This window comes from Schistocerca piceifrons, chromosome 3 (assembly GCF_021461385.2).
Source record: "Schistocerca piceifrons isolate TAMUIC-IGC-003096 chromosome 3, iqSchPice1.1, whole genome shotgun sequence".
NCBI classification, from domain to species: Eukaryota; Metazoa; Arthropoda; class Insecta; order Orthoptera; family Acrididae; genus Schistocerca; species Schistocerca piceifrons.
In genome coordinates, this window is record NC_060140.1 from 243,696,786 (window position 1) to 243,706,490 (window position 9,705).

General features: G+C 44.5%; 1 non-coding gene and 1 pseudogene across 1 annotated transcript; both read right to left on the reverse strand.

Annotated features, from left to right (window-relative positions):
* Positions 1–1,611: 1,611 nt before the first annotated feature.
* Positions 1,612–1,686, reverse strand: Trnas-cga. Its single transcript has one exon. It is a non-coding gene; the product is annotated as a tRNA-Ser (tRNA).
* Positions 1,687–6,324: 4,638 nt separating this feature from the next.
* Positions 6,325–6,442, reverse strand: LOC124790394 (annotated as a pseudogene).
* Between the last annotated feature and the right edge of the window lie 3,263 nt (positions 6,443–9,705).

The following is a 9,705-nucleotide window of genomic DNA, read 5'->3' on the forward strand; positions in this document are numbered from 1 at the left end:
GCTTTCGGGGTTGGGCAGCATGTAATTGCGCTCGACTTGCTATGATAGTTTCTGACACGGTGTCGCGGACGGGAAGCATTAGCTGGCGCACATCAAGAGCCCGTTTCGCCTGGTGACCGTGTCGAGAAGAAGGCGCGCCAACATCCAGCTTCTGCAACAGCGACGGCCGACAATGAGTGACTGTCGCCACCTCCTCGATCGACGGCTTCAAACCTTCAATCAACCAACAAGGAAGACTGGAAGCACGTAAAGTTTTAGAACTGTATGTCAGACCTCAGCTTTTCAAACTGTTCCATTTTCGTAACTATAATTACAGCAACTTAGCATGAACATTTGTTGCTCATTGTCCCAATTGCATTACCAAGCAGGGTCCCTTCCTTTTTCGGAATGAACCCGAGTGTCGTTGAAATTCAAACGCCAGCATTACAGTAATATTAGTCCATTTCACTGCTTTAATTTCAGAGTTCAGTTAAAGTATTCATAGCTGGCTCCAATATTTAGATTACTCAAGCACAAATTAAGAGTGCGAGTTTTGTTACCGTATTTTAGCTTACCTGTGACTGCAGCTCAGCTTGGTACATACTAAATTTTACTATTGTTAATTGTTCAGAATCATTTAATTCAAGTTCAAAGTTAAATCTCTTATTTCTAAATTGCGCAGATTCAAGTAGCTTTTGAAATAATTGTTGAGGTAGCCCAAGACTAACCGTATTTTACTGAATTTCGATGTGCTTCAGAAACAAAGCTCACTATTAATTTCAGTCACTAAATTAACTTTCAGTTTTCCGGTTTTATTAATTCTTTTGCTAAATTAAGTCAGAGTGTAGCGAAATTTATTACTTCTGACAATCTTTCAGTTTTCACACTACACGTGTCAACCTTCAGTTGCCGCGCTTCTAGTGCTAATTATATGTGTAACAACCTTTCTTTTTCAGTTACTATAGTAATTGTCCATAGGACTGGCGGCCGAAATTTCCCCCAAATCTCTAATATCTAATTACCGCTAGTTAATTGTTAACGTAACGGCCGCGTATTTACTTTCTTTATTAACTTAACCCTTTTTCAAAATTAATATCCACCAGTTTCATTTGCATTTTTCCTTTCATTTAGATGTAACCCTTTCCTCCCTCTTTACCGACAGATTAACTTCGGTGACGATTGCTTTTCCCAAATTTCCATTAGGTACACGCGGTTTAATTTTTCACTGTCAGTAAGGTCCATAAGTGAGGGGGAGGTTAAAAACCTAAATCAGGATGACCGGAGGAGGGGATTGAACCGTCGTCCTCCCGAATGCGAGTCCAGGGTAGCAGCCTATGGTGTGTTGGAATCGGCGAAAATTTGCAGCCATATTCCTGTGTGGTCTTTAACTATTAAATTGGTTGTTACGTATCAGTGAAGTGCACCAGCGGTATTTTCTGCCTTGTGGCCGTTAACGCCCCAGTTACCTGCCCTGGGCGTTAGCGTAGTTTTCCGGCAGTGTGTTTTTCCTCGCCGTGTTGATGCTGTCCGGCACGGCGTGTAGTTCGGACAGCCTTTTAGTTGAATGAATGAGATTTTCACTCTGCAGCGGAGTGTGTGCTGACATGAAACTTCCTGGCAGATTAAAACTGTGTGCCGGACCGAGACTCGAACTCGGGACCTTTGCCTTTCGCGGGCAAGTGCTCTACCAACTGAGCTACCCGAGCACGACTCACGCCTCGTCCTCACAGCTTTACTTCTGCCAGTACCTCGTCTCCTGCCAGTAAGTTTCATATCAGCGCTGGAAACATCCCACAGGCTGTGGCTAAGCCATGCCTCCGCAATATTCTTTCAGGAGTGCTAGTTCTGCAAGGTTCGCAGGAGAGCTTCTGTAAAGTTTGGAAGGTAGGAGACGAAGTACTGGTAGAAGTAAAGCTGTGAGGACGGGGCGTGAGTCGTGCTTGGGTAGCCCAGTTGCCAGCCGGCACGGTAGCTCAGCGTGTTCGGTCAGAGGGTTAGCTGCCCTCTGTAATAAAAAAAAAAAAACAGAGTGAATGGATCAATAACGAACTTCAACGGGCGTCAGGGGACGTCCGCCACGAACAATTGCAACGAACAACATCGAAAAAAATAATAATAATAATTGGTAGAGCGAAAGGCAAAGGTCCCGAGTTCGAGTCTCGGTCCGGCACGCAGTTTTAATCTGCCAGGAAGTTTCAGTTGTTTGTTCATATTTTTTTCATAAGAGTGATTATTGTGCCTTGGCTGTTTTTAGATGCCAATTTTGAAGACGTAGTGCGGCTGGTGTCTTCGTCCTCGGCTGATATTTTCCGCTGTCGTATCGTTGGTCGGGCGGAAGGGAATTGATTAGGTTGTTGGTCGGTCCTTCAGCAGATGTCCGTGGGTTGGGTTGCCATCCTATTATTTAAACTTGCTCTTGGCTGCCTGTCTCGCCTCAACTTACGTTAGAGCTACCTCCTCAGACTGACTCTCAGAACACTTCTGAGCATCACTGTTCTGTCGATTTTAGATTTTGGTTTTCATTTTAATCTGATGTACTGTGTGAGGCCTTCAGCCACCTATTAACTTAGTTTGTTTTAATTTTAAATAAGGCCTTCAACGGACTTAAATTAAAGATTTGAAGATTGATTCGTTTAGTAACTAAAATTTTGAAAGTTTGTTCCATCTGAAGTTCTTGTTATCCAGGCCCTAAGTCCTGAGTTGTTCAATGTCTTGTGTGTGGCCTTGATTTGTTTAATAACTAAAATTTTGAAAGTTTGTTCCATCTGAAGTTCTTGTTATCCAGGCCATAAGCCCTGAGTTGTTCAATGTCTTGTGTGTGGCCTTCAGTCGAGTATTTACATGAATTTTTTTTTAAGTAAGGCCTTCAGCCGCATGTATTCTTCAAAGCAGTTTTTTTATAACTTGTCATCAGGCCTTCTGCCATTCTTGTTTTCGGTGTGGTTTTGGACCTTCAGCCCAGGAGGTATCGCAAGTTTTCTTAACTAGGCCTTCAGCCATATTGTTTTAATTTGATCCTTTTAAGGCAGGCTGTTCCACCTCGTCGGCTCCGTTGTCTCCGTTGTGAGCCGTGGAGCGCTCCCTGCTCCAGGGAGCCGTGTCGCTCACTGTGACCATTCAAGTGGGCCGGCACGATGGCACGTGGCACGGCTGGCTGAGGCAGGTGGCAAGGCAAGCGTTTTGATGTGCCAGCTGGGTCTTACAAGATCGACAACCTCATACTCTTAGCTGCTAAGACGTGCTGACATGATACACCAGGAAATGCGATGTTCAGGAAATAAATAAGAAACAACCGTTTTACAATAAATTGGATACTAAATTTATTGGGCCTCTGTAGCTTGACAGTTTCTTTTCATTACAAGATCGGAAATATCAGGCGTCAAAGTGTTCACAGCATTAATGCGGAGGATGGCCTTCATTATTGCATCCTGAAGAAACGATCGTTCCTTGCTTTTTACTCTTTTCGTTGGTGAGAATAGCTACTCACAACAATGCGTACATCCAAACATGCACATGATCTGAGCGGCATTGTTGTGAAGCTTGGGAAATGTTATTTTGCTGTAATGGACGATACCATTGAGAGAAATCCAACGTGTTATAGTACCTCTCTTTCAACAAAGTTGAATTTTGCAAATCTATAATCTCCAATTGAAGCGACGATTAGTACAGTATACGTAACACGATCACAATGATAGTAACAAAGGCCTTATTGTTTAATTAGTTAAAAAGTCGATAAAACAGATCAATTTACACATTAAGGAGGACTATCAAATGCTGGATGACAGATAAATTTTCAGATTCAACGTTCCATTAATTTAGAATAGCCACAAGATGATGAAAATTAGTAGAAGTTCGGGTTCGGCTGCAGACACGCCATTGCGCATGGACACCAGCTGCTCCCGCATCCGTTGGTGTGGCGGTCAGGACAGGTCGCCCAATTGAAATCTCAGGAGAGCAAACCGCACTCCCGACTAGGAGGAGCAGGAGCTGTGTTAACTGCCACCCACAGTAAAGTTGGCAAGAGGAACCTTCTGCTCTCGGAAGAGGCACACTACGGAGCTGCGTCCGAGTTCACAGAACCACGGAGGGACGCTCTCCAAGTCCTGTTCCGTTGCGCTTCCTGCTCCGAATCACGTCGCTACAGACAGCAGTGCGGGATTTGCCACCATCTTATTGTACCTGTACTGGTTACCATCACCTTGGAAGCTGTCTTGTCTGGAGTCTGTCAGTTTTAGTTAGTATGCAGCGCATTAGAATGCTGGTGACTACCTTGGTCGTCCATATTACGCTACGAGGTGCATTCAAGTTCTAAGGCCTCCGATTTTTTTTCTAATTAACTACTCACCCGAAATCGATGAAACTGGCGGTACTTCTCGACGTAATCGCTATGCAGACGTATACATTTTTCACAACGCTGACGCCATGATTCCGTGGCAGCGGCAAAGGCTTCGTTAGGAGTCTGTTTTGACCACTGGAAAATCGCTGAGGCAATAGCAGCACGGCTGGTGAATGTGCGGCCACGGAGAGTGTCTGTCATTATTGGAAAAAGCCAAAAGTCACTAGGAGCCAGGTCAGGTGAGTAGGGAGCATGAGGAATCACTTCAAAGTTGTTATCACGAAGAAACTGTTGCGTAACGTTAGCTCGATGTGCGGGTGCATTGTCTTGGTGAAACAGCACACGCGCAGCCCTTCCCGGAGGTTTTTGTTGCAGTGCAGGATGGAATTTGTTCTTCCAAATATTTTCGTAGGATGCATCTGTTACCGTAGTGCCCTTTGGAACACAATGGGTAAGGATTATGCCCTCGCTGTCCCAGAACATGGACACCAACATTTTTTCAGCACTGGCGGTTACCCGAAATTTTTTTGGTGCCGGTGAATCTGTGTGCTTCCATTGAGCTCACTGGCGCTTTGTTCCTGGATTGAAAAATGGCATCCACGTCTCATCCATTGTCACAACCAACGGAAAGAAAGTCCCATTCATGCTGTCGTTGTGTGTCAACATTGCTTGGCAACATACCACACAGGCAGCCATGTGCTCATCCGTCAGCATTCGTGGCACCCACCTGGATGACACTTTTCGCATTTTCAGGTCGTCATGCAGGATTGTTTGCACAGAACCCACAGAAATACCAACTCTGGAGGCGATCTGTTCAACAGTCATTCGGCGATCCCCCAAAACAATTCTCTCCACTTTCTCAATCATGTCGTCAGACCAGCTTGTGCGAGCCCGAGGTTGTTTCGGTTTGTTGTCACACGATGTTCTGCCTTCATTAAACTGTCACACCCACGACCGCACTTTCGACACATCCATAACTCCATCACCATATGTCTCCTTCAACTGTCGATGAATTTCAATTGGTTTCACACCACGCAAATTCAGAAAACGAACGATTGCACGCTGTTCAAGTAAGGACAACGTCGCCATTTTAAGTATCTAAAACAGTTCTCATTCTCGCCGCTGGCGGTAAAATTCCATCTGCCGTATGGTGCTGCCATCTCTGAGACGTATTGACAATGAACGTGGCCTCATTTTAAAACAATGCGCATGTTTCTATCTCTTTGCAGTCCGGAGAAAAAAAATCGGTGGCCTTAGAACTTGAATGCACCTCGTATTATGCAGCTTGCTCCACCGGCAGCTGGCACTGTCCCTGTCTTTGCGTTCGTACCCGTGACTCCTCATGGTTAACTACTTTGTTCCGTGATATTTACTTCCAAGAGTTTATCTAAATTCTCCAGATACCACTCTCTACCGACAGGACGAGTTTTCATTTGTTTCCTAAAGGATTTTCGTGTCTTTTTCTTAACCTACAATAAGGATAGTGTGTGCCGAGTAACCCAGAATTGTGGGTCAATTCACTTCCATTTGTCACCAAGACTACTTCCTATTTATTATGTTTTAACAGACAATATGTCGAGCCTTGTGGAGTAGTGGTAGAGGGCGAAACCGAGAGTCCTCGGGATCGAATCCCGGTCGGCCACGGACGTTCTCAGTGTCCCCTTAGACTATCTTCCACCTCTCAACGATGTGAGGAGTCCCCAAGAACGAAACGTGGTTCATATTCCAAGTTAAGTTGTAGATCCCCCTTCTCCGGTTGGATAACTGGGCAAGGTTAGAGACACGCAAGTAGCCGAAGAAGCACTCAGCACTCCTTCTTCAGGCCAGAAGTGCCCAATCAGGACCATCCCACCGCTTTGCCATCCTCAACTGAGGATGCGGATAGGAGGGGCCTGTGGTCAGCACACCGTACTCCCGGTCGTTATGATGGTTTTCTTTGACCGGAGCAGCTACTATTCGGTCGAGTAGCTCCTCAGTTGGCATCACGTGGCTGAGTGCACCCTGAAAAATGGCAACAGCACATGGCGACCCGGATGGCCACCCATCCGAGCGCCGACCACGCCGAACAGCGCTTAACTTCAGTGATCTAACGGGAACCGGTGTATCCACTGCGGTAAGGCCGTTGCCGGAGTAGTCGAAGAGCCGTCTAATGTAAAAGGCTTGAACAGGCTATTGAGACATACGAAATTATTGTTACTAATATTAACGGACAATTTAATTCGACTTATTTAAAATTTGATTCCTCTTACTGGTATGTAATTTTCCCCCTTTCCCCATCTTTCTACATGTTATCGATTCTGGTAGCTGAAATTGCAGCACTAGGAAAAGTACATTGATGTTTCCATGGTCAACGGACAGAATAGTGGTTAGTGAGAGTACCATCATCTGCTAACAGGGAAACAGTGACAGGCATTTTCTCTGCTATCTTTCATTAATCGATTACATACCGACGTGGCGTCACACACTCTAACACCATAGCATCTCTAGAAGCATCTACGTGCTCGTGTGACAGTTTGATCGTTACAATCTTGACCTATTACCATCACGTATATGAACGAACGCAACGCGCTCTGTAATATTTCTGGCTTAGTCAGCCCTCATATTAGGCTCCAAGAAGCTGTTCCCAGATGCAAGAAGTGACGAAATGTGGTGTGACGTACCTGTGACAGATGTTAGATTCGGTACCATTCCCGTGAGAAAGACTGCCTGCATAATGCTACTGCTCTGTAATTGGCTGCTGTGTTCGGAGCAAGGGCGCCAAAACGTTAAAGTGTAGTTATTATTATTAGTTAAACTACTCATTGGAATGACTTCACTTTGTAATATAAATATCTCTCAACAGCTGACTATCAATCATTCATTTTAGAATGATTAAAAACAATTTAAATAAAAAACAAAAGACTGACGAAATTGCAGACGAAGCACTTCGGAAGCGTTTGGGTCACGCCTTTACTGGTATGGCGCGCAAAGTGTTTCGGGCTGTTCGTCACTCTGGATTAAACAGTCGAGAAGAACAGACATGTTGTCTGTCGTAGGATGTGTTTCCAATTTTTATTTAAGTTCCTGTTCATCACTCTGGATTAGGCAGTCGAGACGTACAGTCATGTTGTCTGTGGCAGGATGTGTTTGCCAGTATTCAGTATTAAAAGATTCACTCCGGTAGTCGTGAGGCACAGACACGTGCCACAAATAGCGTAAAGATACATTCTCGCAAACATTGTGTTTGATCATGTACTTAGCTGTATCATAAGGTGTTGTATTAATATCATGTAGTGTTCTCGTGTGGCTATATTAAAATGCACGAGTGGCATCCCAAAGAAGTCTAATTTTTCTGTAAATAGTTAACATTCTTAGGTAATTTCAAAATTATGTCATGGATTGGACCCAAAACATATGGTAATAAGTCCACAACTTGACGAAAGTAATGGTAATCCTATGAAAGAAGGAAGAGTTTTCTCCCTGTCCCTTTCATTCTGCACGTTTTTAATTAACTACCAGAAAGGTAGGTGACCTGGGAAGTAATGTATGTTCGCGAAAAAGAAAAACTTGAACTGTGCATCTAAATGCCGACTCCATAAATATTCTTGCTCAATGGGGTGTACTAATCTGACGGCCTTTATCTTGTATAGAGTACACACTGGGATGAAAACGATTTATACCAAGCTAAAAGTGAGTTACACAGAAAATTCAAGTCACATTCCAGTCCTATGTAGTCACTGTATAATCACATGTACTGGGATATGACTGAAGCTCGAAATTAACTAGATGGAGTAATAATGTCCATATCTAGCTCAAACAAGGAAAAATCAGAGAAGGCAAGTAACGTTTATTACATTCTAACAAACTCGTCTCCGTAAACGTAGTCGCTAATATAGTCCTGCAGGGTGACAATTCAGCGGTAGACGCTTCGCATCCTGAAAATGGGACGAGAGAAAATGGCGTAAAAATCCACAACACCAGAGTTTGTGCCCAAGTCTTGCAATAAATTCTAAACCTCTTCAATAGAGTTTCAGAAAGCAAGGATATGTGATTCGATTCTGATCTTTTTTTCAAATGGAGACATTAAGTTTGACGATCATATTCGTGCTATTCGAGAAGCTTTGTACACTGAAGAAACTGGTACACCTGCCTAATATCGTGTAGGGACCCCGAGAGCACGCAGAAGTGCCACAGCATAACATGTCATGAACTCAACTAATGTCTGTAGTAGTGGTGGAGGGAATTAATTCTATGAATCCTGCAGAGTTGTACATAAATCAGTAAAAGTACGAAGGGATAGAGATCTCTTCTGAACAGCACGTTGCAAACCATCCCAGATATGCTCAATAATGTTCATGTCTGGGAAGCTAGTGGAAAGCGGAAGTGTTTAAACTCAGAAGAGTGTTCCTGAAGCCACTCTCTATCAGTTCTGGACGTGTGGGGTGTCACATTGTCCTGCTGGAATTGCCCAAGTCCGTCGGACTGCACAGTGGACATGAAGGGATGCAGGTGATCAGACAGGATGCTTACGTACGTGTCACCTGTCAGAGTAGTACCTGGACGTATCAGGGGTTCCATATCACTCCAATTGCACACGCCCCACACCATTACAGAGCCTCCACCAGCTTAAACAGTCCCCTGCTGACATGTAGGGTCGATGGATTCATGAGGTTATCTCCATACATACCCGCTCTATACAATTTTAAACGAGACTCGTCGGCCATGCAACATGTTTACAGTCATCAACAGTCGAATGTCGATGTTGACGGGCCAAAGCGTGGCGTAAAGCTTAATATCGTGCGGTCATCAAAGGTACATGAGTGGGCCTTCGGCTCCGAAAGTTCGTATCAATGATATTTCGTTGAATGGTTCGCACGCTGACACTTCTTGGTGGCCCAGCACTGAACTGTGCAGCAATTTAAGGATGGGTTGCACTTCTGTCAAGTAGAACGATTCTCTTTCGTAGTCGTTGGTCCCGTTCTTGCAGGATCTCTTTCCGGCCGCAGCGCTGGCTTGATGTTCTAGCGGATTCCTGATATTCACGGTACACTCGTGAAAATGGTCGTACGGGAAAATCCCCGCTTCATCGCTACCTCGGAGATGCTGTGTTCCCCACTCGTGCGCCGCTAATAACAAACAAAATGTTCAAATGTGTGTGAAATCTTATGGGACTTAACTGCTAATGTAATCAGTCACTAAGCTTACACACTACTCAACCTAAATTATCCTAGGGACAAACACACACACCCATGCCGTAGAGTCCATGACTGCAGCGCCCAAGACCGCTCGGTTAATCCCGCGCCACAGCTAATAACACCACGTTCAAACTTACTTAAATCTTGACAACCTGCCATTGTAGCAGCAGTAACCGATCTAATAACTGCAGCCAGACACTCGTTGTCTCGTATAGG